The following is a 23,819-nucleotide window of genomic DNA, read 5'->3' as shown; positions in this document are numbered from 1 at the left end:
AAGACAGACATAAAGATACAGAAGACGGAAGCACACAAGCAGGACTCTTCTGCCAGGACATTTGCTGAAGGTCCAGCCCAGAAGACATGCACAGAAGAGATCCTTTGCAGTGAGGGGCACTGAAGGCAGAAGCAGAGGTGACCTGAAGGAAAGCAGCAAGGCATGCTTACAAGGGCTCCAGTTCACAGGATGGACAGCAGCCTCTGCTGGGTGGTGATGGACAACCTCATGTCCTGAGCAATAAATGAAAGGGTGAGTGACTCCTTTTAAAAGGGATAGTCAGGGAAAAAAGTGAAAATAATCATCTGTGCATCTGCACTTGCCTCTGCAGGTTCGGTAGAGAGGTGGAAGCTCTTTGACTGCCAGACAAGTGGCTTTTCTGAGGAACAGTGTCCCATTTGCAAAATTGGAGTCTATGATCCTGACCTTCCTTGTAAAACATTTTCATAACTACAGATGGAAATAACCAGCCCTAGGAGGTGATTCTGATCGTCATTTATTCTGCTTTCTGACAAGAGGAGTGTACAAGCACTTTGAGATGAAATGTGTCTGCACATTTAATATTAATTTATGGAAAGTACTCATGTGCAGTCTTGACATTTGTTTTCCACATATAATAGCAACAGGAAATTCAAGCCTTTGAATGTTTATAAGAAATGAGCACACATGCAAACAATGCGGACAGAAGATGATTTTCTCTAAAACCTGACTATTTTCACTTCTTTTGCATTTCTCATTTGTCCTTATTCAGCACATTTTAACCTGCAAATGTTATTCTCAAAGGTCATAGGAAACTCACATTGTCAAATAAAGCTGAGGCACTGCAAAGCCTGTACTTGGTAACACAGACTGAAACTGACAGAGATAGGTGTAGAGAAATCTTACAGAGGTCTGACCATACTGTAAAGTCTGACAAAAGAATCCTCCACTCTTCAGTGGGGACTCTTAGCCCTATCCACCATAAACTAGAAGACCCAAGTTAAAAAGGAAAAGCCATATTAATTATCAAACATGAATTGGCTCCATGGAACAGTCTCTCATATCTGTACTTCCAGATAGTCCATGGCAGCAGTGCTACACAAAACACTTCAGTCTGGCTGACACAGCCTAAAACTCAGTACTGACTCCTTCACTGAACTGCCAGGACTGTCCACAAACACATGTGGAGCAGCTACAAATCTTATTTGCTCTTCAGAGCCCTTGGATAAATCCCTCCTTAGAGTGGTCCTCAGGATGACTGAGCTACAAAGCTGGTGGGTGCTAGTGACCACTCCAACACCTGCTGTCTCACTAATGATCTCAAATACCTCATCCTCACAGGGAAGCAAGATACATCAAAAAGAGAGAGAGCAGACTCTCTCCTGAAGAGGAAAATAAGCTTTTCAGAGTGCCCCATCCAGCAGTTCAGGGGAGTACTAAAAGAAAGAAAGGTGAAAATCAGACAAACAGCTTTTGTTCCTTTTTTGTAAGAACTGCTAAGCTATTTTGCATTAAAGAGATGTTCCTTTGTTAAGGGTAGCTCCATGGCTATCAGATCTCTTTTAGCAATGTCATATGTGGATGTTTATCATCTGCTGTGTTAGACTTTGTCCAAGCTCAGTCTCCTTGATATCAAGCAAGAGTGACTTGTAGGTCCTAGTCCAGGTGTTGTGCCATTTGCATGCTTTGCATTCTGGGCACAGAAACAGAGGAACTGAATCTTGAGGCCCTTTGTTTTCTCATCAGTTGTTTTAATGAAGCAGAATAATTGCATTACACTATACAGAGGGAGCAGGCAGCCTGTCTTGTCCTTCTGAGGTCTGTTTGCTGGTTCATAATTTGCAGTGGTGATCTTGAAAAAGCTGGCATAGTTTACAACCAGGCACTCTTCAGAAAGGAGATATATCACTGAGAATTACTTGCTTATCAGGTCACTCTCCCCATCATCCAGTGCAAAAGGCCTGCAAAGTAATTTTCATTCCACCCAGTGTTCTAAATCCATGTCACTCTGATGTTTGCAGTCAAGGAGTTCATTCATTTTATTTGCATTCTTAAAACTCCAGCCACACCTTGGTACCCAGTGACCCTGTTTGCCTTGGCTGGAAGGAGATGTCAGGGGCATTTCAGGATCTTGTGCCAGCAAAAGCAGCAGCAATAGAATGAAAAAGGAAGGAGGATGCTGTGCTACACAAGACATGAAGGAAAAACATTATGCAGGTTACTAGAAACATCCTGCAAGAGAAGCAGACTTCCAGGTATTTCTTCAGAGACTGGCAGTATCTGAAACATCCCATCATGATGATGTTGTGACTACTTTAGTACTTCAGCATCTCCACCAGGAAACAGCTCACAAGGTGCTTACACTGAAAAGCAGTAAACAGCTGGCTGGAAGTTAGAATTGCACAACAGCTATGGTCCATAGGAGAGATCCAAACATGAAGCACAAGCATGCACTGGCAGCATTCAAAACACATGAACAACTGTGGCTCACCCCTTAATATAGGCTTTCAACTGGATCAGTGAAGACTCAGTTCAGAGAAGTGCTGGGATAACACACATCCTGACAAGTTTGGCAGACATAGACTTCTTTAAGGGTATTGATGCACCCTGATCTGCCTCTCCTGCCCCACGTTGCACAGGCACATCCTTTGCTCCTTATGGTCTGTGTTAATGGATCGTCAAAGATTTTTCTCTCTGGTGTACTACTTTAAGACACTTTTGCAGCAAATTACATGGCATCATTCAGCAAGAAACAGAGGTCACATATCCAGCTGTGAAGTGGGCTAGTAACATCCTACTGCGTGGTTCCTAAAACCGGCTGCAATAATGGGGATAATGCAAGGGACTGACATAACGGCAATCTGACAATTTAGTGTTGCTATGCAACTTGAGTTGGAACAGTCTTTTGCAGTTGCTTCTTAGTTGTCCATTGAATGCTCACTGACAGTGTCTGGCAACCTTCCCCACTCATCACTTTACCTAAAGCAGCAAGAATTCATGTGCAGCTTTTGTGCCAAGGTGCCCTCGTCAAGCCACTAGTGTAAGCAAACAGAGATGGAGACACTTGCAACACTTTTTCCCACCTGAATAAGATTCCTGTTGTGCTACACACACAAATAAACAGCTACATACCTTCACACACATTTCTCTTTCCTCTGATTCATTGCAGATCTTCCCCTTTTTCCTCCTTTGTCACCTTAAGGCCATCATGAAGATGACTTTCTTGACAAAGAAAAGCACTGTCTTTGGAAGCTTTTGCCTGGCCATGTCACAGCTACTATCACACCAGTTCACACTGTTTTATACCTTTGTACATGTGATTGCTTCAGACCTTTCCATCTTTCTTCCAACTGTTTTCTCAGACTCATACAAAGTGGGAATAGATACAGTACTTGCTCCATCTTGTTTTATTCATCTGTCCTGAAAGTGCCTTGACCTGTCTTGAAACTGACCAGTTCTAAAACCCCCAAGCAATGATGCCTTCAGCCCTTTCCCTGGGACTCTGATAGGCTGACAAAACTCAGTGGTTAAGGAAGCTGACCTGTTCATCTCCCTTGCTGAAACCTGACTGCTCCTAGTGACATCTCCTTGTGCCACCCTCAAAAACTTGCCTTTGCATTCTGGTATCACCTGAACACCAAGGTGATGGATATTCTGCATGACGAGTAATTCATTCCCTATGATCCTTTGCTATCACTTCCCAGACCTCTGTCAATTTGTTGCTTTTCTGTGAATTCCTGTGCTTTCCACAATCTGTTTTGTGGTGTTGCTTGTGTGATGTTTAATAGCTGCAGCTCAGAGTTGGCTGCATTTCAGTGGTAGGAGGGGAAACACAGGGAACTGTGAACTGAAACTCCGTATAATGTTGCTAGAGATGAGAGCAAGGGAATGTTTGCTATGCACGCTATCTGCAGAAAAACATCTCTGCAAATGTGTATCTGTGCAGGCATTGTGGAGATAGGGATTATGTTATGCAGAGGGGAAGAGGAGCTGACTGACAGTAGAGATTTGCAGTCCATATTCATGTTTCACAATTGTGCATCTGTCTGCAGAACAGCCATGAAGCTCTTGAAGTCATTGCACTAAAAAAAAAAAAAGGAAAGATAAATCAATAAATTCACTCACCCTTTTACCACAGCTCAGAGGGTGAAGGAGGATAGTGTCATAACAGCTCATACTAGTGCGAAAATTATAATCGAAACAATCTTCAACCAGAATATACCACTTTGATAAAATCAACATTTTTCAAAAAGTTCTAAGTACAAATGAAAAATCCCCATGTAAAAGGAGGCTGAAACAAAAATTTCAATATTGAAAAGTTTGCCTCAAGGAAAAAAATGACAGATTTTCTTTCAAATTAAAATACTATTTTTGAAAGCAACCTTTTATTTTCTTAACATTATTTTTCTGCTTGTATTGTTTTTATGTTCTTCAGTTAATAATGAGAGACATTGATGTGTTCAATATCCTGTGATTAGCCTGGAATCAGGTTTCCAGGATATTAAAAACAATTGGTCCCTAACTAGTACCCAGAACATTTCTATTTCAGAGTGCAAAAATTTAAATTGTTTCATTCAGCACAGACTAATAAAGCTGCTATTGCTTTTGATAGCAAACTCATTACTTCATAGAAAAATCACTTGCTTTGAATATAAAATATCACCTGTACTAAATTACATAACAATATTTAATTATTATATTCATGGTATGTTATGTTACTGGTAGGATTGCATAACATGGCCTCATAGGAGACTTGACTTGGCATGACCTAACTCTGCATTTGAACTGATATGTGAAACAATACCAAAACTTCATTAATTTTTAAAATAAAATATCAGTTATTTTTCTAAAAGTATCAAATTGAAATGTTCATAATTTTTAGTTTCTAGGAATACACTGAAAACAGTATTTTTATCACTAAAAGTAACAAGACACCTTGAAATCATAAACTTTGACATTTCTCTCAAATGAACATTTCAAGTTTCCTCTGGCTCTCACTTAACCTGTGATTCATTCTTTGTACTAACTCTAAATCTCCCTATTTGGAATAGTTTTCAGATTGGAGGCCCTGTCAAAAGCAATCATCATAGCTGGTTCTACCAGCATTTGTTGCAAGATAAAGCAGCTCATCGGTACTCACTTTCAACACAATATTAATTCTATTCTATGCACTCACAGGGATCTCAAAATTATCCCCATCAGAATATATAAATGAGGATAAAAATAAATCAGGATAAATTACATCAATCTTGCCACCCAACCACACCCAAGAACACAGAGGATTTCAAGGCTCCCTCCACAGCCCTGCTCACAAGATCCTGTTGCAGGGAGGACCCGGGATGGGACTGACACTTCTCCTCCATTTTTCCGCTCACCCCATGGCGCATCAGAAGAGCTTGGACTTCCCTTTCTAGCATGTGAAGGCAGGCAGAAAAGAAAAAGCTCTCCTTTCTGAAAGCACAAGTCCTCTTCTTCCTGCCGTCAGCAGCTGCAGTGGAACTGCAACCCAAGGCTTCCACCTAGTGTCTGCCGGCCAGCTCGGCACAGCACCCGCTGCAAGGCTGGGGCGCCAGGGGTGCCCTGGACCCCGCATCAAGAGCAAAGCCTTGGCTTATTTTTGAGGTGGGAATATTTTCCTTACAATACAAAACTAAGCCCCGGGCTCATTATGAACCACCCAAGCTCTCACCTAGAGCTAACCAACTCCTGGTTTACATGTGGAAAATAAGATTTTTTTTTTTCCCCATCATACAGACAGTGCTAAAATCCAAGGTTTTAGGTGGATGCAACAGAAAAGAGAAAAGAAGCTTGCTGAATTAGGTAGGACTACTCCCACACGCCCAAGGATATTTTCTTAACCTTTCTCTGGTGCTGACTTGCCTTCGTAGTAAGCCCACAAGAAAACTGAGTGACCCTCTAACATTTCAATTCTACTAATTAAGAGATACTTAAAAATGAGGTACGGCCTTTAGAATTGATATGTGATAGACAGCCACATTTCTTCCACTTGTGTTTGACTCCTTTCTCCACCTTCATTTCACATCAAGGTGATGGCTATTCTGCATCATGAGTAACTCATTCCCTGTGATCTTTTTTTTCCACTTCCCAGACAATCTTTGCAGACTTGGTGGGACTTTAGTCAGAACAAAGAATGAAGGACCTTATCAACAATTGTTTCTGCCTATCCCTTTCTCCATCCTATGAAGAGACTGTGTGTTTGCTGTTGGATTTTGATTTCCTTAAGGGAATCTAAAGCAGTGCAATCTTGGTAGCTGTCAAATCAGCACCCTTTTTGTGTTGTCACCCTTGTACACTCATACACTGACCTGATACGAAAGTGTCTTCTACCTTCTCTGGTAATTTCAGCTTTTAAAAATCTCTAGTGCAGGTGTTTCCAAGACCTTTCACAAAAAGCAGTTCATCAGTTTTAAAATGCTTCTCTGCTTCAGCTTCCTTGGAGCAAGGTGCTTTCCTTGTGCTTTGGTTTATGTAAGCTAGAGGCTGTGTTCTCCCTCCAACACCTGCTATTAGTCATTTGGGCAAGTGGGTGTGTATATGTAGATCCATACATACACCCATTCACAAGAAAACTCTGTTAAGAGGAGCTCAGAGCTTACAACAGGGCCCCAGAGCTTTTTAGAATACGTAGTCACACTTGGAAACCAGAGTCACTGAAAGCCATAAAAACTCACCAAGCCATGAAACCTGATCCAGCTGCCTCAGCATTCCAGTATCCCATTGCTCTCACCTACAAAAGCCCATATTCCTTCAGCTTCCCAGCTGCGTACTCTTTTTATAATGTGCATGAAATTCGGGGGATGTTCTACGGGGTTAGAAGACCATTTTAGCTGAATCAGTCTGTGTGCAATGTAAAGGTAAACAGGAAAGGAGAAGCCACTGATGGAAGAAAGGGCTGGAGCTGATGCACACACATTACCCCTTGGGGACGATGAAGGACTGTGCAATACAGCACAAGCAATACAGCATCCTGCCAGCACAAGAGCAGCAGACTCTTATGTGGGAGCTCCACCACATTACTCGTAGGAGCTATAGGGTGAATACAGAGAGTATATTTCATTGACGTCACTAGGCAGCATTACTTAGAACAGGGCTAAGCACAACTGCAAAAAGAACTGCCTCCAAGCTATTCTATTTATATTCCTACCAGAGCTACCATTGGTACAGTCATCCTGCTGCTGAAATCCTGACCCTGTCATTACCAGTGTAGCCACAGACCAGAGGAGATCATTTTGGATCTTTTCAGAGTTTGGCATGCCTTAATACCAGCAAAAGCAGCATTGGCAGGGGGTGGAGTGTGCTATTTGCACAGGACCTGCGTCAGGATTGGCATTCAGTGAATAGCAAGGCATATGAAGGCATTTTATCCCAATATAGAGAATAACGCATCTTCCTCTGCGTTGCTGGTGGTAACTTTGCCAGTCCAAGGAACAATGGTAATTGCTTGTTACTGTGGAAACAAGACCTCCAGAAATAACACTAATGAGCCAGCAGGGTTGTGGGAGAAACACTAGAATACTGTCTCCTGCAAACATACATGATTTGGCTGCACAGAGGAGATGGAGCTCGGGGGAAAGAAGCAATTTATTTGAATGCAACAGGCACCCAACACAATCTCCATTCATCCCCCAAGCCAGTCTGAGCCTGCAAACAATCTAAGTTACTTGAAAAAAATGTTCAGATAATTTTGAAAATCATTGCTTTTCACCTTCCTCCTCCCTGCCTTAAATTTTGGGGAAACTGACTGGGAGATCCTCCCTCCTTTGGAGGGAGCCATTTTGTGCAATACACCTGATAGAAAGATGTCTCCAAAAATCTCTCTATGAAAAACGTGTTCTTACAAATTTCCCTACCCAATTCTGCAGATGCAAGGGATGTCAGTAATCTGGGAGATGGGTCTATAAGCATCTGAATGGCAAGGTCCTTCTCCTAATAACAGTCTGTTTGTGATCCACCACTCCAACCTAAACAAGACAAAAGGAGGAGCATGCACAGCAGAAGAAGGGAAAGAAGGTAGGAGACACCAAGAGCTTACTGCGGCCTCAGCATCTGCCTTTTTCCCCTTTCATGTTGTGTTGCTCAATAAAGAGAGGAGAAGACAGTGCAAAGGGAGGGAGATGGTAGATGGTAACCTGTGAACAGAGATATTTTTGGTGCTCCATATTCTTCTGCCTTGTAAAATCCCCAAAATGATGCTTTCTGCCCCCAGTCCCTACTGGGACAACAGTGTGGTGGGTGGCTGCATGTTAATAGTCAGCTCAGCCTCATGTGCTAGATGCCAGGAAGTGCACCTTGTGCTCAAACTGCCCTGAAGGATTCTTCCTTCTGCCTGCCAGTGGCTCTGAGGCTGTTAAACTTGATCGTCCTACTTAAAGGTGGCATGCTTCAGATTAGCAGGGGGCCTCAAAGGAGCAAAGACAGGCACAGAAGCCAGAGCTAGCCTGGGCCAGACAACACTTTCAAACACATCCTGCCTCAACATGAAGGAATGTTTTTGATTGCTCCACCCTACAGGAGAAAGATAAGAAGATGTAAACATCAGTCACAGGGAGAAGAAAGGCATACTTAGATGACAGGGTCTTTTCTACTGGTGGCTCCTGTGGCAGGCCAGGAGCTTCTCAAAATGCAAATAAACAGTTAGGGTCACCACTTTGCTTGTTATTGCACTCCCTTGAATATTTTTTATTCACTGTTTGTTTATTAGCTATACCAAGAAGCCTCAGATAAAATCAAGGCCCTACTGCACAGATTAGGAACATCCCTGACACCAGCTCTTGCCATAGTGTATGCCCACACAACAAGCAAAAGGAGAAGAAGAAATAGGATGCTGTCTACAGACGAGGACCTAAGGCAGAAAGACATGGAATGACTCAGCCATGGCTATGTCAAGAGTTAGTGGCAGTCAGTAGTTCACTAATAGCAACTTTAGTCTGCACAGCCTTTGTCCAGAGCTTTAATCATAAACTCCTCCATTTTCCTACAACCCAAAAACAGAACATGGGCAATCAGTGCAAAGAAGTTTGACATATAAATGGGAAATAAAAGTCAGACATTAAATTATCAAGATGTTGACGTGTCCTTCAAATATTATTGTATTGACACAATATTGTAGGCAAGGGTTCTCCACAGCTTTAGTAATTTTAATTTCAGAAATCTTAATCACATTTGTGTGAAGGGGTTTTGACTCTTCAGAATAAATAAATCTTTTTTTAAAATTAAAAAAAAAAAAAAAACCAAAAAGTTTAAGGCTTGAAGTTGCTCTCAGACATGTATGTCAAACAAAACAAAATAGAGCTGTGTGCATATTGAGGCCAGCAAATTAACAGTATGTTTCCCCCTGCTGAGCTGCTGGGGCCCCCATTAAGGATTTCTGCTTTTCCCCAGCAACAGTGGGTGACACTGCAGGTATCAGAGCAGAGCATGGTCCAGCAACACCTGGAGACCCAAACTGGTTTGGAGCTGCAGCCAGAGAACGATGGAGCCAGTTGAATAAGGGATGAAATTGTCCCAAATACTTCTCCTTTAAAAAAAATAAAAGAGTTTAAATCTATACAGCCTCTCTCTGATCTGGTTACGTGAGCTGTGTCCAGTGCATAAGAATCTCACAGGTGTTAAAGAAAGAAAGGAGAAAGAAACTCAGTTTGGGTAACAATTTTTGAGGTTGTAGCAGCATATTTGCCTAGAGCATCCCACCCCTCCAAACACAGAAGGTTACCATGGTGACAAATTTCAGCTGTAGGTAAGGAAGTGTTTCTGTATGAGAGCCATTTTGTAGAAATATAAAACCTAAAGATTAAGCCCCATTGCACCATTTATAATCTTCGTTGCCACATATTCACAACTAGATGAGCTTTTTTGTCTCAAGAATAGTTAACCAAAATGCAAATAAAGCTGCTTTGTTTTAATTCATGTGTTCTGCTAATGGAGCTCATCTCCGTAAAATAACAGTAAAATAACGCTCTCAAATTCAGCAAAAAACGTAGGTATTCATTTGCTTCCAAATTGTGTCTAAGGGACTTATTAATACTTTTGATTCTCAGAAGACAAATCTATTCCATTGCTTGTCTGTGAATTACAAGAAAATTGCCTTAAATCATGCTTGGATCCAATTCATAGCACCTTAAGCACAGCAAGTCCCCAGTGCAGCCTGCATCACACAACCGGCAGGGAGCCAAGCACAGCTCATATTGTAGATTTCCTCCCAGTAATTCAGGAGAAGGTTACAGCCCAATGATCACATGTTCAACCCAGCTTAAATCATAGATCTGCTTATGAAAGCCATCACAGTAAACTTCCTCTCCTCCCATCCTGGGATTCCAAAGTAACTTGCACATGCTAAGGTGTCATTTCATCAGTTGTCCCAGCCTGAGCAGTTTTGCTCCTGCTGCTTTAATTTCTCTGAGTCTTAGCATAGACACAAGGAGGCACACAGCTTTGGACCGCCATCACCTGGGTCCATGACATGTCTGGCAATGCCATTCCACCTCCTTTGACTCCACTGCAGGAATGAAGGCTCAATCCTTCCTTCTCCCCATGAGCCCATGCAGGCATGTGCTGCTTGACCATCCTATTAGCATACACAGCCACATCACAAGAATTGCAGAGAATTGCAGGCATGCTCCTTTTGCCTCAAAATCCTTTCAAAATACCTACTCTCTGAAATTTCAACATTCTGCTTTATTTTGTCTTCAAATTGCCTTTCAGTCATTACCAAAAGGTATTGATTACAATTCATTTGCTGTGTAAGGATTTACAGTGAACTGTGCCTCAGCGAATTGTGCACTGAGCTCAAATACACAAACAAAGTTCAGCCCTTGCCCAGCTAAGGGGAGGTCTCTCTCGGTAATTTATGATGTCCTCAAGCCTTAGAAGCAGAAGGAGCAAACACTAACCAGTAAAGCCAGCAGCAGCTCTGAGTTTTTATCACACGGTAGCAAATGGGACTTTGTGGTTTGCAACAGGGTGAAGATCCTTGCTGCTCACACTTCTTCCACAGATTGTCATAGGACTGTTTGTACTGGAGAGTCCAAGTTAAGAAAAGATTGGTCTTGGTCAGAGTTCAGATGGGCACAGTAACGACTCCTTTCATCCATTTCAGCAGGACCAGCTATTTAAAGCTGTCTATTGGTATTGCATGACCAGGTTTTGGTAGCAGGGGGCTACAGGGTGGATTCTCTGAGAAGCTGTCAGAAGCTCCTTCTATGTCCAGCAGAGCCAATCCCTGATGGTGCTAAAGATGAGCATGCTGGTCAAGGCTGGGCCAATCATGGTGGTAAAGCCTCTGTGATAACACATTTAAGAACAAAGAAAAACAAAAAGTGGTTGCATAATTTTAACTGGAGTGAGAACATGTGAGAAGAACAACTCAGCAGACACCAAGGCCAGTGAAAGAGGGGTAGAGGTGCTTCCAGCACCGGAACCAGGATTCCTCTGCAGGCCATGGTGAAGACATGGGGAAGCAGCTGTGGCCCTGCAGCCCACGGAGATCCACGGGAATGCAGAGATCCTCCTGCGGCCCATGGAGAAGCCCTATGCTAGAGCAGGTGGATGACTGAGAGGTGGCTGTGAGCCCATGGGACACTTATGGAGAGAGGGGACCTCCTCTCAGGCTGGAGCAGTGTAAAGGACTGCACCCCGTGGAAGAGTGACCCACGCTGCAGTGGTCTGAGGAGGACTGTTGCTTTTGAGATGGACTCGTGTTGCAGCAGTTCTCAGGGAGCTGTTGATCATGAGATGGACTCATATCGGAGAAGTCCATGGAGAACGGTCTTCCATGGGAGGGACCCCACAGTGTAGCAGGGGAAGGATTCCTCTCCCTGTGCAGTAGGAGAAGCCGCAGGTGATGAACTGACCATAACCCCCATTCCCTGTCTCCTTGTGCTGCTGGAGTAGGAGGTAGAGCTGGGAAGGAGGGAGAGGTGGGGGAAAGGTATTTTTAAGGGCTTATTTTACATCTCACTACCCTGCTCTGATTTTGTTAGTAATAAATTCACTTCATATCTCTAAGTTGAGCCTGTTTTGCCTGTGATGATACTTGATGAGCAATCTCTCCTGGTCCTTATCTCAACCCATGAACCTTTTGTTATATATTCTCTCCTCTCTCCAGCTGCAGAAGGGAGGGAGTGAGTGGCTTTCATGGGTGCCTGGCATCCGGCCATCATTAACCCATGACAACCTGCCACTACTCCCTGCCGCTTCAGACAGGACCAGCTCCAGCCATGCTCAGCTCAGCCACCAGCTATCTCACTGTCCTTCCAGGGCCAAGCCCCAAAGTCTCTCTCCTACACAAATATCTACCCCACCTCTAGAACGGGTGAGTATTATCCTGGCAGCCCAAGACAGAAATTCTCCATGGGAAAATCACTTGGGAGAAGGAGGGACATTCTCTTGGGAATTCAATTTTTTTCTGGAGCTGGCAGCAGTTGTCTTCTTTCCGGATGAAGTAGAAACTCAAGGTTCTTCCTGCTAATAGCCATTAAATAAATTTTCTCTTTTTTTCCTAGTACCATTTCAGTATTTTGATCAAGATCCAGCTTGGTTTAATTACATACTTTCTATCTGAATTCCTGCCCAAGTTTCATTTAGAGAAATTATTCATTTCCTATCTTCAACATTATTATTATTATTGTGCCTATTTGCACGATGTGCTTAGCATTCATTGTACACATCTTCAGTGCTCTGATGGGCTCATCAGAGTGGTGCCGGTGGGATGGGACAGAAGAACACTCCTCATCCACCACTCTGAAAAATCAGCCCTCCTTCCCATAACATATAGGCAATTTTGCATTGCTGCACATTAGGGAATGCTCACAGTCACATCCGAGGTATGACAAAAGTATTACCAATTCCTCCTGAGAATATGTCTGAATGCTGAACAGTAACATTATTTAGAAACAAAATCCTTATCTGAGTGCAAATAACATATAAAAGAGAAAAATATTCATTTCAGACTATAAGTTTTTTCCACACATTCCCAACAGTGAAGACAGGGAAAAGTTGGGTAGAAATGGCAAAAACACATACCCAGGAACATTTTTTCCTCTTTCCTTGCAAGGATTAAAGATTTGAACAGTCTTCATCTCACATGACAAACTTATGCAAACCTCATGCAGCACATGGTTTTCTGTCCCATAGTAATGGATGCAAACAGAGAACTTCAGTTTCTTTGTCATGTTGAAAGCAATGTTTTTCTTACCATGGTGATTTATTTTCTACCCAACTGTTTTCAACAGCTTTTAGACTTCACTCCTCCATATATCTCCTGTAGCTTTCCAAGTTTTACCACACAGGGTCAGAGAAAAGCACTTTTTCCTTCTTTCCATCTCAGCCAAGGGACCTAGTTTGAGAACTCCTGGAGACTGGCAGAGAGACCAACACAAAAGCCATTTTGCTGGTTCAGTGACAGAAGAGCAGGGACAGAGCAGACAGAATGGAGGAGGACATAACCCCACACATGCTCAGGAACAGTTGTGGTCATTTCCCATACATGAGGCTAGGCAAGCATTAGTTAAAATTATAATGAATATAAAATGGATGATCCTTGGATCTGCATTATATTGCACTTTTGTTGGGCAGTAATATCCCCAGGACAAGAGCAAACCTTGCATAAATGTCAGAAATGGAGCAAACACCCCATCAGCCTATCTTAAAAAATCAACTGCACTCCAGCTCCTGGCATTTGTTTGCTTTCTGATGTGGATTAGGATCTGATTCCAAACACAGGGCATCAAAATCAAAAGTAGCAGCAGCTGGACAGGGATGAGACAGCTCCATGTGGATTTAATCATGGATAGATGCAGAGTAGTGATGGAGCAGAAGATGACATATCACTATGCAGTTGACATAGCACTTCCTAATGCTGAAATAAAACCCAAAACAGTTTCAGTGGCTCAGCCTCAGTCTAGAGGGCAAACAAATTTCATTGAGAGGACACCTGATCTTCTGCTTGTCACGCACACTCCTTCCCACAGTACACATTACTGCAATCTCTCTTGAGAAAGCAGAAAGCCCCTCAGAGGCAGGAGGTTTCAGTGCCTGTAATATCAAGGCACGTTACTAGCACCTTTCCAGCCTTGCCTTGGGTTAGACACATGTTTATTCTACAGAAAACTGGAAGTGATTTAAGACATTACCATTCCTCAGATGTATGTCACCCCCAATCTCCTCACTCCTATCAGTAGGATCCTCACTTCCACTGCCAGGAGGACAAAAGGTGCAACCATTCCTCACCTACTGTTCTTCAAACCCTGAATAATCTGAGTTTAAGGTGCTGGGGATAACGATCTGACAATGTACTCTGTAGTATCCTTCCAACTGTGCTGGGGAGACTGAAATCTCTAGCATTGATGGAAACTGAGCAGTCGGGGATGAGAACTTCTTAAACTACCTTACCTAGACACAAAAAAGCCTGTCCACATCCTCAGACATCTTGCATAGTCTCTAAACCCACTTCTACTCAATATGTAACATGTACATGTCTCACCCTGGCGTTCTAATGCAGGCTACTCAGAGCACACAGGTGTGAATCTGCCCAGTTACACAATCCAGAGTAGCCACAGTCTGCAAAACTCTTGTGGTATTTGATGAGTATTAGCAAGTATTGCCCAGGCTGTAATCAACTAACTACCCTAGAATCTGAGATTTAATACAACTTTACACACTTGCAAGCAGACAACGAATATTCCAACACTACATAGCAAATAAAAAGAATTGAAAATGTATTGCTTTCGTTTGTTATTGGTGGTGGTTTAATCTTGTAATTTTAAAGGCAATCACACATTTTGGAGAGGAGGCCTGGCACACGATTTCTTTAGGTTGACAGCATTGTTTCCAATAAGCAAACATTCTGCCATACTCAATACATACACGTTCAGGGACCAACTTACTACAGGTAAGATTATGCAACATATTTCTGGTATCACAAGCTCATACTGGCCCATAATACACCAATTAGACACACACTATGATTCCCTGAGGAAAGAGGACTTTGCTTTACACGCTTTATTTACTACTGCAGGGGCTAGCACAGCTCAGCACAAGGTGAGAACTAACTTGTCTATAGCTTGTTCTGAACATACTTGGTATTAAAGGGTCAATCTTCCCTCAAGCCATTTGCTACTAGGGCAATCCCCTTCCTTTGTGTTACTTAATGCTTGAAACACGAAGTTCTTTTCTTCACCAAGCAACTTCTATTGTAGAAGTTATCTTGATGACATCAGTATTGTTTACAAACGATGAGAAAATTCAGCCTGGGAGCAGATAATTCAGCTTGAAGACATCACAACCATAACCTCAGAAAAACTCCTATTTTACTGGAATCTGAAGCTCAGCTTCTGGAGGGCCCCAAAAGTGATGGAAGAATTTATCCTAATTTCTGGGGTGAGGGCCCTGACCAAAAATCAACAAAAGGCTCTTAACACTGGAAAGGAAGTCACAGTGTGTTCTTCAGATGGGATCAGATATTCTCCCAAGTGGAGAAAGGATGAGGCACTACGAAAAAAGAGCAGAAGGATAATGAGATGTTTAAAAAGGAAAAATGGGATTTGTGTGATACATGAGACTGCTAAAATGGCTGGGGAGACAGAATGCAGGTGAAGGGACAAGGTTTGGCTGTCAACAAAGAAGGTGAGCTGGCAGATCTAGAACAGGGAAGAAAATTACAAGACATGAAGCTGAAATACAGTTACTTTTTACAAAGAGAATATCTAATGGAAAGAGGAGATAGCTAAAATGCTGCTACAAGGAGGTCACCATCAGTTCACACAAGCTTGTTGCAAACACATCATGCTCCTCCTCAGCATAAAAGCAGCTGAGAGATTGGAAGTTTACAGTGCAACCAGGTGAGAAAGGCAAAACAAGTTTGGTTGGTAAATTCTACAGAGATATCCACAAAGATCAGCTGAGGAGCTGGATGGAAGCTTCCATAAGTACCACACTAAACTAAAAGAAAATAAGAGAGAGCACCTAGCAGCTGCTGTTTGAAAGCAGCAGCAATCAGAAAAGGAACAAAAAGCTATCAGGATTCCCTCTAGAGCTCCCTAGAAAGCTTATAATTTTGTTACACTACAAGATTTCATGAAACTACTAGAACCTTGACTCTTACTTGCTGTATCTCACACGTAGACAAACCCTTTGTTTACACTCCTTGTTCTCTTTCAAACAAACCAAAGAAAATGTGTTTCATTTCTGAAGAGCCCTCAATCAATGCCCCTATTACCCTGTTCCCAGAGCATGGTGATGCAGAAGCCACATGGCCACTGGGACCTGCTGAGTAAGGAACTCTACCACACACAACAGGGGCAGCAGCATAGAGCCAGGCATCTCTGTAGGATCACAGGAGGACACAGGATGCTCCTCTGCAGCAGACCTCGGGACAGCAGCATGCCCAGGACTACAGTATGTGCATTCAGAGAATCAGGGGAGACATGGAAGGGTCACTACTTCAGCCTGCACAAATGCAAATGTTAGCCATGGCCTCAGCAGTATTACCCCAACACCCACCCCAGTCTGTGAAAACTCTACCTCTTCTCCAAATAGAAGCAGCCCACTCCTCACTTGCCCAGCAAGATTCAGCTTCCAAAAAGCTTTGTTTTTCAGGTGTCTTTATAAACACACACCATCCCCGCTCCACTGCAGCTTCTCCCAATCCAAAAATAATGTGTGTAAGCAGTAGGGTTTCATTTGGGGAAGAACAGAAAAGCAATTTCAAACCAAACATATCTTTAAAACACTTCTCAGATCTGACTGTCAGGACTCTGGCAACCAGGACAGTCCTCTAGAGCTTGTTATTAGGCCATAAATTACCTAGCCAAGAGCGGAACAACCAGAAGGAGTCAAAGAAAAACACTAATAAAAAAACCAATGTGAAAACAAACCAATCCAGTTGTCTTCCCCCACCACTAAAATACCCAAGTAGCAAAGTTACAGAATAACACTGAGGTTTTCTAAGAAGTGAGGTTTTCAAACAGTGATGTTTTCTAAGAAGCTTGATATGAAATTGTGTTACAAATCCAAGTATTTCTGAACCATCAGTTGTCTTCCAGTTCAGACCAGTATTCTATAACACACTACTTCTCAGCAGTACTGCAAATCTCGGACCAGTTCTCAAAAAAAACTCCAAAGTGTTCTCACTGGAAATGTACCACCTTATATTGTAAAAATTAGAGGAAAACCAGAAAATATACAAATTAAAACTTGCATTTGCTTACCACTTATTTTAGAATTTTAAAAGAATTTAAACAAGCATTTGTGGAAGCAGCTAGACAAGCATAATTATCTTTACCTACCAAGTGCATTTGCCAAGACAGGGACTATAATCATGCCAGCTATCCAGGAGGGAGTATATTTAGAAACAAGTTAATTTTCATCTGGCAGCAGAGCTTGGATCTGTTGAGAAATGCTATCTTCCATTCAAGTTACTATCTAATCATATTAATTTTTATGACAGATCAAAACATAACTCAGCTATTTTTTAAAACACAGAAATAATTTCAGAAGGTTTCTACAGAATTATTCTATCTCAATATTTTCAAAATTATACCTTCAGATTTCAGTGAGTTTCATGTACACTAGCTTAAAGACAACTGTCATTTTAACCTAAAATCTTAAACTTGTATATTTTAAAACACTGATAAACTGGAGAGAAAAAAAAACACTAAAACCAGTCTGTCCTTTTATTAAGCTGCAGAACAATACAAGACTATTGCAATCCACACTTTCCCATTAATTTATTCAGGTATGGAAACTGGTATCTTTCTGGACAAAGAAAGTGGAAAAAAAAAAAGAAGAAAAAAGAAAAAAAATCATAAAAATATCCACACAGAACTATCATTTGGAATCAACATTTTAGATGCCCCACTGGAAACCAATCTAAGACTCTATTTCATAAAAACATCAAAGCAGCCATTGCTTAGTAAAAGAAAGTGGGGTTTCAACTTGTGTCAGCACAGAAAAAGACTTTATAGTCTCTACTCCCAATCTACTCCTATCATGGCTCCCAGTAATAAAAGAAACCTCTCAGGAGTTCAGGAAGGTTACAGTATCACTGGAAAGATCTGTTGTTTTGATTTTTCTGTCGATTTTGATTTCTCTGTTTCTCCATGTTTGTTCTTAATTTGAATGACAGCAACTCAAAACAACCTCAAAGTTAGTAGAATCCATTCAATGAAGTTTTTAAAAATATAAAAGACTGAAAGCAGCCTTGTTGGCGGTAAATGAAGCTATGTGCTTAAGGAGTTTATTTATATAAAAATTGAGAGGGTTTAGGCGAAAAAATTATGTTGATGTCATTTGTTAACTCCAGGGTTCGGAGGGAGGGCTTTGGGGCTTGCCTTTAAGGATCTGACCGTTTGTCCATGCATTTCTAGGGGTGGTGATACCAAAGAAGGGCAAGAGATGGCAGCATTGGAAAAGCATCTCACGGCTCAGCCTCTCCATTCTCGGTGCCGAGCCAGAACCCTTCAAGTCATTGTTTCATTGCTGCTAAAACACCAGCCTCAAAAATGTTCTGATTAAGCATTCCCTGAATTGCTGTCGATTTGCAGATCTTGCTTATGTGTGGTACAAATGTAGACTGGTAAAAAAGAGGAAGTATTGGAAAATAGAGAGTTACTACTCTTCTTACCAGAACACAGGCCAGCTTTCAAAGACTAGAAGTGCCAGTCACATTCCTATTACATGTACAATAAAGACAGTAATTCCTCATGGCAGCCCCCAGTATTCCAATCAGAACTCTATCGAATTGCAGACTTGCTGCAAGAGCATAAATTAAAAGGCAGTCCTTGCAAAGGAAATTTACAATGTAGACTAGGACACACAAAATGAAAACTCACTAAATTGCTGAGAATGAGAGCAGAAGGATTGCAAATACAGAAGAATTATTCTACGTAGGATAGTCTACTCTTATACAAATTTTGTAAAATAACCCTGCACGTAACAAATTGCAGTGTCTGGAATCATAAACTAACTGGGGGAAAATTTTTTTTTTAAATGTCACATGTGGTTATCTCTGGCAAAAGAGATTGCTGGGTTCCTGCATTGTTTCTTGAAAATCTGAAATCCTAACTGCTCGTAATGTGTGACTGTATTTCTCCATCTAAGACATAAACACTCTTAATAACAAAGCAGCCAGCGATGGGTTCATTTCCAATTGCTATGACATCATTCTAATTCCAAGGCACTCCACACATTTCCTAATGGTATCCTCAACACCTGAGAGTACTTCTGGCTGTAATTATAAAGAAATATCCCCAGAGTGCACACTATACAGACCTGATTTTTCCTGATCAAAGGCGTTAAAGCTGTTTTAACACAAAAACTTGATAACCCGTAACTCACCACATTGGATTAACTGCAGAACAACAAAGGGGCCACAGACTACTCTTCTTCCATATTTCTGTTCTTCTGGAAGCACAACACCAATCTTTTAAATGGTGAAAAGACTTTTGGAGTGACCACACTGCCAAAATACCACAGGGCGTTTTCTTTTAGAGAGGCTATTTTAATTGCCTGAACTATTTTGGAGAAAAGCCCAAACGTTTGTGAACATTGGTCAAATGATTTTTTTTAAGTGAGAACACGTTTCTCTCCTGGTTTTTTTATAAAATAGTATGAATAACCATCAGTTGCTCTAAAACTAGCTGGATTTATTCACACAGAAATAAACAAAAGCAACAATTTTTACAAAAATATTCTCTCACACAGAAACTGGGGAGGTGCCCTTTACCATAACCCTGGCAAAAACACAGATTTACTCCTTCTACAACATAAAAGGACATTTTGTACGCAGTGTAACTGCTGAGTAAAGTAAAAATTTTACCAATTATCCACTTTACAAAGGTTCTTCATTGGTTTTATAAGACTGGTGTTTCCCAAACAGAAATGAAAGAAAGCTAATGTGGCACATAAAACTAAGCAGTCTTTCAAAAACTTAGTAAAATACAATCTTAATTAAAAAGAAAAAAAGTCTTCTCTCTATTCCTGGAAAGAGAATGACTTTTTATTTTATTTTTTACTAAAAAGGTAAACAAAATGCCCCCTAGATTTAGTGTCCAACTGCTATTTTAGTAACACTTTAAAACAAGGAGGTAATCCTACCTCAGTGCCTTCATTATTTAAACATTAGAAAATGCCAGACCTTTGCTCACATGTGCATATAACCCTGTTGTTTAAAGTGACATTATTACTGCTATTCAAACTTAAAATATTTCCTCATTACATACTCATTAAAATATAATATGCTGTTTATGGTATTTTTTTAAAAAGCCCACTACATACTAGCTACCATTTAATTTCTTCAGTTTAAATTTATACTGTAAACTTTCTTTCTTCACTATTTTTTGCAAAGATCATTTCTTGCTTTATAAGAAAACATTTTGCAGCTCTGCAAGGTAAGAATCTGTTTCACAGCAATGTGATGTGTTTATGTGGTGAGATTTTTTTCTTAGGGAAGCATCCCTTAGTCTCACAGAAAAGCAGTTACAGATACGCTGAAAGCCAGGAGTTGAACATAGCTTAAATTAACATGAAACAGAGCAAAATATAATCTAACAGATAAAATATTAATAGAAGCAATGTTTCCAGAGACACTGAAATCTTTAATTCAAGAGTAAGTATTACTTTGAAATTTTAAGGGGAAATTACTAAGCTTGTTTTAAAAACGTATGGAGGGCAGTTCTACAGTCTGCTGAAACAGGAGGTCAGAGCTCCTTTCATATCTGTCCTTAAAATATATTATGATAAGCATAATTCTCAAGATGACATATTTTCCTAGTAATTTCACCAGCACTTAAGTAGGGAGTTGCACATCTTTCATTGTTGTTCCACAGCTGTCTTGTAAGCAGAGAAATACGCAACACCATTAAGCAATCTCATCCAAAAGCTCATGCCTGCCTCAGAACATCCTAGTTCCACTTACATAGAAACAAGAAAACATACCTGAAGTTATCCAAATCTTGTACAGCATGCCTACTTCATTTGTAATACAGGAAAAGGAAGACATTCTGGAGTTAATATAAATGCAGATGTAGGTGGTCAAAATTCCCAGGAGCACAAGGGCCTTCAACTTTTCACTAAGGTGAGCAAGGTTTCAGCCTCCCAAATCTCTGGCAATTAGTTCTGCAATTATCCAAATAAGCAATATTTAAACTCAAGTATTTTCAGAAGTGCGGAATTCATCTCAGGAGACCTGGGCCAACCAAAACTGCATTAGCAGGCAAGGATAGAGCCTGAAAAACACACCTATTGTGATGCTTCCAAAAAGGATGGTAAGGACACAGGTGGCAACACTTGAAGTCTCATCAAGTTGTGCTATAAATAACAGCAAGCTATTCCACAAGCAAATTCCCTTGACTTGTTAAACTTGTTAGATACTACAGGTGCTGACCATGAGAGAACTCTGTAGTGTTAAATAAAGCTTTTTTAAAACAAAATATCCAGTCCAGTAGGTTGTTATGCTACAACTTGCTGGGTTTTTTTCTGTTCCCACCTTTCTACTGCCTCTTAGTTGTTACTGCAAACATTAGTTGTTAATCAGTCCTGGTCACAGGTCTTTCATGAAGAACTCACTACTTCTTCCATCTAAGTATTTTCACTTTCATAATGTCAAAACCAAGATACAAAATTCTTGTGTCACATCATTCCCCAGAAGAACAACCATGCTGTCTTCAAAATCATGGAATATTTTCAAACTCCCATCCTTATTAGTATAATCTTTTCTTTTTTAGCTTTAGGGAAGGGAATGCACCCTCATACCACACCTTAAATCACACACAAAAATATTTGCTTCCTACTGGCTGTTCCAGATAGAACCATGACTGTTCTGCTGTACTGAGAATTATGGAGTTTTACATTCTACTTTTTTTTCAACTCTCATTTACTTCTCTTTTCCATCTTGCCATCCTCCTGTTCTCTTCCACTTTAACTTACAGCTGAACCCAAGAGCTGAGAAATATTCCCAGATTCCCACAGTTAAGAAGAACTAAAAAGATGCTGTGAGGGCAAGGAGTTATTCCAAGTATCTCACAGTAATCTCTAACCTCAACTTTTGCTCTCCTTTTTCTGAAGCAAGATCACAAGAATAAAACTCATGAAGAACAAAAAAGTGAATAAAAGCAGTGTCACAGAGGGCAGCCTAACAAACAGCCCACAGTGTGTGGGTCTCCCACTCATCTTCACAGAAGGCAGCATAAGGAGTCCCTGCACAAAGCACACTCTTCTGCTTACAGAGAAGAAAAGCAGTTACCTGAATTCAAGCAGACAAATGGTAAACATTATTATGTGATTCATCCAATAAAATCACAGAGAACCACCACACAGTCAGTGTGTCACCTTCATTGGTCACAAGTAACAAAGACAATTATCAACACTTCCTGTTTTGGTAGTTGAGGTCCAACACAGGCAAGAGAAAGACAAAAACCACGTAGCAAATTATGAGTGCTGCCCCCACACTGAGCAACATAAATCAGTCTGGTGGGCAAATGATTTACAGCCTTGCACATAAGAACATCAGTAACTTGCCCTTAAGGTGCTCCCTTGATTCTCAGACTCAAGATGTCAACAACTTGATATTGCAAGTCTGGGTGCAGACTCTGTTGTATGTCTTCCCACCTCTCTCTACTCACCAAGGCAATTGGAAAGAGACAGAGAGAACCGTCTGTCATCTTGTGGTTACCAGAGAAGTAAATCAGAGGAGAGTCAGTAAAACAGCAGTTGATACAGACACTCCATCATCTAACAGACAAGCCTTACTGGATACACAGGATACAACTACACAAAACAAAGCAATATCCATTATTATCCATTACCCATCAATGTTATCCATTACCCATTGTGAACGAGACCTCACTAATCCTAGCTATCAGATATCCCAGCAGTCTTGAGCAGCCAGAGATGGTAGAATCCATGCAAACGCAGCTCCTTTATATTTGGTGTTCCTCAGTCCTTCGTTCTTGTGATTCTTATATTTTTTCTTAGTTCTTTCCCCTACTTCAGCACTTGTTTTTCCTGCCTCTTTTCTAAATCCTTACAAAGATATTCTCCTCAACTTCCTTCATCTCCTTCCATTATGCTTACAGGCTTTGAAATCACACTGGAGTAGCTTTTGTCTCTGTTTACTTTGCTGGGCCAGTTCTGCCTTACTCAAGCCAATGGCCACACATGCCAACTACAGGCTGCACTAGCTACATCACGACTGCATGTGTAACGATTCTCTCCCTTGATTAACATAGTGATAGACTTTGGGATACTACAGTCTCCCTAACTGTCATTCTAGAATGTCAATGTTGTCTCTGTAACCATGTCTAAAATTAACAAGAAAAAAATGTCATGGAGCATGAAAAGTCAACACATAGAATGTATTTGTCTGACTAATGCAAAGCCCTTAAGCTAACTGCCTAAAAAACAAGTGAAACATAAATTCTCATTTGAACAACTCATCATAAACAACTCAAGCTCACAGGAGTTTGACTGTGAATGTATAAGAACATGCAAGCAAAAAGGTTCTTTTATTTTTATCAAGCTCAAGAAAAGAGAGTGATACACAATATGTCAATTTTAGGACAGGAAGCACAATTACTTTCCAAGAACGAATTTTGTTTTTAATAGAAAATTCCCATTTTCTTCAGATTTAGGAATTGTTCTCTTTTTCTAAAAGTCATGCAATGCTGTAGGAAACTATAGGACCAACATTACTACTCCCATGTAAGCAGCTGTTCGGGAGCATGCCAGGACGCTTTCTGGTACTGCCAGAAAGCAGCAAGTGTATTCAGCTCTCAGCAAACATCCTTTGTCAGACATCTGCAAGCTTCATCACTCACCAAGAGAAA

General features: G+C 41.0%; 1 long non-coding RNA gene across 2 annotated transcripts; it reads right to left on the bottom strand.

The window, feature by feature from the left end:
• Positions 1-478: 478 nt before the first annotated feature.
• Positions 479-23,449, bottom strand: LOC137474694 (uncharacterized). Of its 2 annotated transcripts, XR_010999460.1 has the most exons (3): positions 21,235-21,289; positions 20,932-21,111; positions 479-4,061 (listed from the first exon to the last, which is right to left on the bottom strand). It is a non-coding gene; the product is annotated as an uncharacterized lncRNA (long non-coding RNA). The 2 variants fall into 2 exon arrangements; XR_010999459.1 differs by having other exon boundaries at positions 20,932-23,449.
• Between the last annotated feature and the right edge of the window lie 370 nt (positions 23,450-23,819).

Source organism: Anomalospiza imberbis, chromosome 5 (assembly GCF_031753505.1).
Source record: "Anomalospiza imberbis isolate Cuckoo-Finch-1a 21T00152 chromosome 5, ASM3175350v1, whole genome shotgun sequence".
Lineage (NCBI taxonomy): Eukaryota > Metazoa > Chordata > Aves > Passeriformes > Viduidae > Anomalospiza > Anomalospiza imberbis.
This window is presented reverse-complemented; position numbering and strand designations above follow the sequence as displayed.